Source organism: Mesocricetus auratus, unplaced genomic scaffold, assembly GCF_017639785.1.
Source record: "Mesocricetus auratus isolate SY011 unplaced genomic scaffold, BCM_Maur_2.0 Super-Scaffold_100676, whole genome shotgun sequence".
Classification (NCBI taxonomy): Eukaryota; Metazoa; Chordata; class Mammalia; order Rodentia; family Cricetidae; genus Mesocricetus; species Mesocricetus auratus.
This window is the reverse complement of record NW_024429266.1, coordinates 35,846,204-35,852,971: the sequence shown is the minus strand read 5'-3', so window position 1 is coordinate 35,852,971 and position 6,768 is coordinate 35,846,204. Positions and strand designations below refer to the sequence as shown.

Sequence of the window (6,768 nt, the reverse complement as noted above, 5' to 3'; positions counted from 1 at the left end):
AGGAAAACCTGAGAGAAATCTCCAGATTCTGTTAAAAAACAAACAAACAAAAAACCACACATGCAAATGGTATACACAAAATAAATAAATATTGGGAGAGAGTCTGATAAGCTGAGTTCAGTTCCTGGAATACATGTAAAAGTGTATAAAGATGGAAGGAGAAAAAAGACTTCACAAAGTTGTCCTCTTACTTCCACACATTCCTCCCCCAGATATCACACACACACACACACACACACACACACACACACACACACACACCATGAATGAGTCATTTTTTAAAGCAAAAACCTACATTGGAGATGGTTTTCAATCTCCACACACATGCTGTGGACACACATGCTGTGCACACCCACCGAGGAATAAGCTTTGCACTATCTTACATCCCCCAGTCACCTCTCTGATGTCACCTCTGTGATGTCACAAGTGTTACAGACAAAACCCAGAGGTTTACACAGGGCTTTTAGATTTTTTTATTTGCTCACCACAAGCAGCAGCACAATGGGTGTTTCCCATTCGCTTTCTGAAGGGAAATGGGGGGAGGGGGTGTCGGGTGCTCAAGGCCACCTAGCTCCCTCCCTGCACCCTCGTTTGCTCACTGCTGTTTCTGAGTGTGTCACAGTGTCACAGTTCCAGCTATGTTCTGTTGTGGGCCACAGTATGTGGCATTCTTGTGGGTAAGTTTTGCTTGCCTTAGTTTTGTACCCAGGCACCCTTTGAAAAGTGGTTTTGAGCTGGGGAAAAGCTGTTTTAATGTATTCTAGAGAGGATTAGCTAATTTTCCCTTAGCATGTGCCCATGACTTGGAGAATATAATGTCTCAAGCAATTGTTCCTTCAGTCCCCTGACAAGTTCAAGTTCTGTTTTTTCTTCCTTCCTTCCTTCCTTCCTTCCTTCCTTCCTTCCTTCCTTCCTTCCCTCCCTCCTTCCTTCCTTCCCTCCTTCCTTCCTTCTTCCTTCCTTCTTCCCCCTCCCTTCCTCCCTCCCTCCCTCCCTTTTTGTTAAAAGTATGGTATCAGAAACAATTGCCTCTCCTGCTACACTAGAGATACACAGTAACCACTAGGAAAGAGAGAAGATTAAAAGTTACTTTTGAAACAATGGTGGTAAATAAAAAAGAGTAATTCTAGTGTGAGTTAGAAACAGAAAGCCATCCTGGAAAAAGCAGTGCATCTTTGATGGAAAAGACCAGAGTGATACAGAGAAACCCTGTCTCATAAAAACAAAACAACAACAACAAAAAAAAACAGAGTGTCCCTGCATTGTCTCTAACTTCTCCCTACTTGGAGGTGAGGCTGCTTCAGTACTGGCTGGAGAGAAGAGCTCACAGCCCAGTCTCTATGAGCACATACCTGGAAGTCTGAAGAGACAGGCAGAACTCATCAGAAACAGCGCTCTAATCCTAGGAAGCACATCCTAAAACACAAATGTCATAGCAACGGCTGATGTGAAGTTGCCATGAGGTTTGTGTAGTAATATGAACAGGGTTAGTTTCTGTAGGCAAACATTTCCTGGCATCAGGTAGCTTTAAAGTATTTAAGACATTGGGAAAGTTTGTGATCAGCTAGGAGAATGTTGAAATCATCACTGATGTTCACTAATTAAAGCAAGCTTTGACCAGGTTATTTTTAGGTTTTCCTAAAGCAGAATCCAAACCACAGCATTCAATAAATGGATTTTCCAACAAGTGAGAGTGAGAATTTTGTCGGTGTTCAGGTTCATCTTCAGCTCAGGAATTATCACCTTCGAAGCCTCTGAGCACTGACGTCACGAGCGAATTTTCCAAATTGAGAATTTGGATCTCTTGTTTTATTTTTGAGGTCTTAAAAGAAGAAATGATAACCTGTTACATGCCTACTATTATGTGGCAGCTGTTGAGAGAGCAGAAAGCCAAGTGGGTGACTCATTGTCCCTTGAACACATCGCTCACATTCTCCCCACCCCACCCCCACCTTTCCTTAGGCTAGACTCCTCTTGGAGCCTGCTCACCCGCCCCACTGTTGTAGGGGACCACAGGCCATCATCATCCAGGCTCAGTTTTCTCCCAGGTCAACTCCGCTCTTCCTATGACTGCCTGGACCACTTATCATCACTCAACACTTAGAACTTGGCTGTCCCTGTCTGCTTTGGATAATTATCTTTCATATCCTATTGTTGAGTTCCATCACTGTCAGCTTGGCTTTCTCTCTTTCCTTCTTAAAAAAAGGGGGGGCTGACAGTGTGCCTCACAGCAAATAGGTATCCCCAGCCCCCGAAATCTGCTCACTAGTTTGTGACTCATCCTCTCCTGGTGCTTGGAGATAGGACTGTGTGTTCCTTAGGACAGTGAAGCTGTTTCTTCCCTCGGGTTCATACAGACTGGGTTCTTGGGTCTCTCCGAGCCAAGGTCATGCCAGAGGACCACAGTACTCTATTTGAATGTCTGCTCCCTCTTATCTGGGGCTATTATCCCAGCCAATGGCAAAGACATAATTTAGAATTACGAGGACTCAGGAAGGCAGACTGTCCCAGCTTAATGGAATGCCAAACCCAACCTTGAGAAGGTCAAGAAGAGGAAGAATATACAACTTCAGCTTGGGAGGCCCCCACCCTGCCCCAAGTGGGAGAAATACCTAAGAGATTCAGTGTGGGGTCAAATGGCCTGTGGTTGCCTTATGGATTCGTCTGCTTTTAAAAAAGGGAGCAGAACACATAGATACTAGTTCCTCAGGTGAGCTGACAGAGCAGGAAAAAGGAGAGTAGGGACAGAGACAGCTGAAATGCTATCTAGAAGAGTCAGAGAGACGCCTCTGGAAAGACCAGAGCCGGCGTGAAAGTTCTAAGGGGGCGGGTGGATTTGCCAAAGCAAAGGATTCAATTGCATGGGAGAAAATGTTAGGGGAATTTTTGCCTGACTCTACAGAAAACTTTGCTGAGTTAAGGGGTAAGGATAGGCCTGCATTCTGATGATCTAAGGAATGCAGGGCAGCAGCATAGCAATTAGAAGCAAGGGCTTGGAGAAGAAGGAGCAGGGTCCAGATCCTAACTCTGTGTTTCTGAGACTCAGTTTCCTCAACTGCAGACAAAGAATGTCTCCCACAGGGAATTGCACAGAGAGGATTAAGTGAGATACTGTAAGTGGTTAGTGTAGTCTTGCCTCTTAATAAATAGTAGCTCCATCCATAGAGACAGATGGGGTATTTCTTGATCTCTTTTTAGACAACTTTGGCTTCGCAGTGCCCTGGAGATGCCAAGGAGGGACACAAGCAGGCAGAGATTCTCCACAGAAGGAATAGCCAACGCATTTCTAGGAACAATATCATCTGATGTTAAATTTGGAATCATTTCCTGCTCTAGGCAATAATAGCTCTGTCTGTTCTCATTAGCCACAACATCTTTGGGAAAGTCTGTTATGTACAACTGCTTTGTGTTAGCGGTGTTTTACGACGGAGAGGAGACAGGCGATGTCTGTGCTTTGCCTGTGTCTCAAGTGGGAGGAAAGAGATGGAGCAGGAAGCAGCTTGTGAAAGCTGGGGTGATGGATGCACCACCACAGGCACCGTAGAGCCTGGCAAAGGGAAGCCTCTGAAGAGAAACGGAGCCCATCACATCCACAGCCATCACAGGTAGAAAAAAGTCCCGGATGCTGTCGGTTACTGAGCTAATCAGCGCAGAGCTGGAAATGGACAGAAAGTCTGTCTTGGGCTCTTTGCCCAGTAGCAGTTTATTACTTCTGATTCCGTTCAGTGACTCACCTGGAGTTTCTGTAGCACATTCCAGTTAGAATGTTTGTAAGGCCAGCAACACTCTCCTCTGTGGCTTTGTGCACTGATCTTCCTCCCTGTGACTGGAGAGTCCTCCGGTCCCCTGCCTGATACAGCTGGAATGCAAATTAACAACACAAGCATTATTTGGCTCCAGATGAGATAGTTTCTATGATGTAGCAAATATTCTTGTGCTGCGGCTGCAATGACTCACCCTGACTGGCTGCCCAAACACTTACCCAAGAACTAATTCAGTAAACTGAGGCCCAGCCACTGTGGCAACTGCCTCACTCTTGGTTTGCTTTTAGGGAACAATTGCCCTTTTACCTTTTCCCACCTCTTACATGAGCCCCACAAGTGCAGAAACCTGTCTGAAGTTTCTAGAATTTCTTCAGGTCATCTCTCACTTGCTCACTTGTGAATATCTGTTCTTCTGAGCCTCCCCATCCTCTCTCTACTCTTCCCTTCCCCTAATTTTGACTCTACATCTCAACTTCTGTCTGTGTTGGAAGGGACCCCCATCCCAGTCCCCTTGGTACAAAGATCCAGATTTTTCTCTACCCCAAACTTCTAGGGATAGACAAAAACCTGTGGAACTCTGGGCAGTGAGAAACATGAAAACTATTAAATTTATGTTTAGAAAACCAAAAGATAGCCGGGCAGTGGTGGCGCACGCCTTTAATCCCAGCACTTGGGAGGCAGAGGCAGGTGGATCTCTGTGAGTTCGAGGCCGGGCTGGACCGACAGCCTCTGAAACAATACAGAGAAACCCTGTCTCGTAAAAACCAAAAAAAAAAAAAAAAAAAAAAAAGAAAACCAAAAGATAAATATAAATGCCAACAAATTATCACTTAAAATACTTTCATGAGTGGCCAGATGTTCTTCCTGCCCTCAAATTTTGGAGGCCTAATTGCTGGTGCTGAGTCCATGGTGGTCGTCTAATGGCTTCGATCATTCACCTGTTCCCTGCCCCACGGCTCTGATCACTCACAGGGGCCTGTGGGGACAGAACAGCAGTTGTTGCCCAGCCCAGTGCCCAGCCCAGCCTGTCAGGGTGTTCTGTGTTGCCTGGGTCGGTTGAAGAAAGAGGTCAGGTCAAGATGAAGTTCGCAGGCCTGTGTGTGGCTGCAGAAAGCTGAGGCTCTGACAACTGAACCCTAAGCGCCATACAAAGATGTAGGCATTGATTGTTACACAGAGCTGTTTATGGGTTAAGTATTTCCTCATACCGAGGTGCCTAATCTAATCTATATGTCTCTCTAAAGGAGAGCACCACAAATCCACATGACTCTAGTCCTCTATTATGTATCGTTTGCAATACACAATAATCGAAAAGCCTCGGGGGCATCTTGTGACCGAAGTCATGGAAGGCTGCAACGCCCCTTCAGTAAAACAATTCAACAAATTGCAGGAAACAACCACTGTTTTCCACAAGGATGCGTTACTGTTTACCACAATGATTCTTCAAGGTCAGAGTACTTCTAGAAAACAACTATTCATTCTAATGTCGACCCCTATACAGGACTCTGCTTACTTTCTACGACACCAGCCTTTCTCTTGGAAGGGCCAGCAGAGGGGACAGGCTTCGTTCAAGCCTTGCTTTTGTTTCTTTCCCTCAGCACACCCACCTCTTCCCTCTGCTCCCATCTCCCGGGGACCTCGAGTGTGTTTGCAGCAGGGAGGCATTGAATTGAATGCTCTTACTGCTCTTCTGACACAGAAGACTAAAAGCTCTCAGTGACAGGCTACACTAGAGATGTGTGCTGAAATCTCAATGGCTACCCCTTCCTCCAGCCAGGCTCAACCCTCCAACGGAGGGTAGGGATGGTGAAAGCAATTTAAGCAACAGGCTGAGACAATTGTTCTGAATCCAAACAAATTACGCGGGTCACCAGAACATCCATCATTTCTCCCTGCCGGGTCCGAAGGCCAGTGGAGATGGTCATGCATAATTTATCAGCTAATCGATGGAAGTCAAAGGCCACGAGAGAATAACAGGACCCCCGAGGAAGACCTCTTTCTTGCCCGCCTCCCTCCTTCCTCTCTTCCTCCTCCTTTTCTTTCTTTCACTTTCTTTTTGTACAGGCGCTCTAACAAAGACTTGCTTTTTTCCGCCTTCCTCGAAGCCTTTCCTCATGATGTCATTCTTCCTGGCACAACCTTCTCGGCATTCCTTCCCAGACCGTCTTTGCAATCAAAGGCAGCTACCAGCCCACTTACGGTTCTGGCTTTAATTATCAGTTGCTCCCACCACACCCGGCCTTTTCACTGTTGTCTCCTAGGCATGTGGAGGAAGCTTGGTTGCCAGGAAGCTCAGGAATGGTCTCTGCTAACCTGAGTGCAGCCCTTCCCATCCCTCATGCTTCCTGTCACCTGCCGTTCCAGAGCCCTCTCCTAGTTTGCTTATCCGGTCTCACATCCCTGATGAGTGACTGGGTCTTGTGTTCCTCTAATGCCTCGTTTTATTTCTTGTAATTAACCGTTGATCTCTTCGTATCAATCTCTTCAGAATCCCCTGCCTGTTTACCCATGTTTTGCCTCCTAGTAGACACAGGCGCAGCAGAAGGCAAAAGGAACCAGCCAGCCTACTAATTAGAACTCCAAGAAGAAACATGTTCAGTGTGTCCTCCTGGGGATGGGTAGATACAGGAAGCAGAGCTTGTGGAGGTGAGGAATGTCACTGTTTTTTTGTTTTGTTTTGTTTTGTTTTGAGACAGCGTTTCTCTGTATTGTTTTGGAGGCTGACCTGGAACTCACTCTGTAGACCAGGCTGGTCTCAAACTCACAGAGATCCACCTGCCTCTGCCTCCCGAGTGCTGGGATTAAAGGCGTGCACCACCGACGTCTGGCAGAATGTCACTGTTTTAAGGGTGCTATAACGTAGCACCAATGGCTTCAAACAACAGAAATGTATCACCTCACAGTGCTGGCAGCTAGAACACCAACATCAAGGCATAGGCAGAGCTGGGCTCCCTTATCACCAGGAGGGGGAAATCTTTGCTGCTGCTCCTAGCTCCTGGTGATT

General features: G+C 46.4%; 1 long non-coding RNA gene across 2 annotated transcripts; it reads right to left on the bottom strand.

Annotated features, from left to right (window-relative positions):
- Window positions 1-996: 996 nt before the first annotated feature.
- LOC121137234 lies at window positions 997-6,121 on the bottom strand. Of its 2 annotated transcripts, none has more exons than XR_005874471.1 (3): window positions 5,964-6,121; window positions 3,735-3,859; window positions 997-1,822 (listed from the first exon to the last, which is right to left on the bottom strand). It is a non-coding gene; the product is annotated as an uncharacterized LOC121137234 (long non-coding RNA). The 2 variants fall into 2 exon arrangements; XR_005874472.1 differs by lacking the exon at window positions 997-1,822 and adding an exon at window positions 2,038-3,286.
- Window positions 6,122-6,768: the final 647 nt, after the last annotated feature.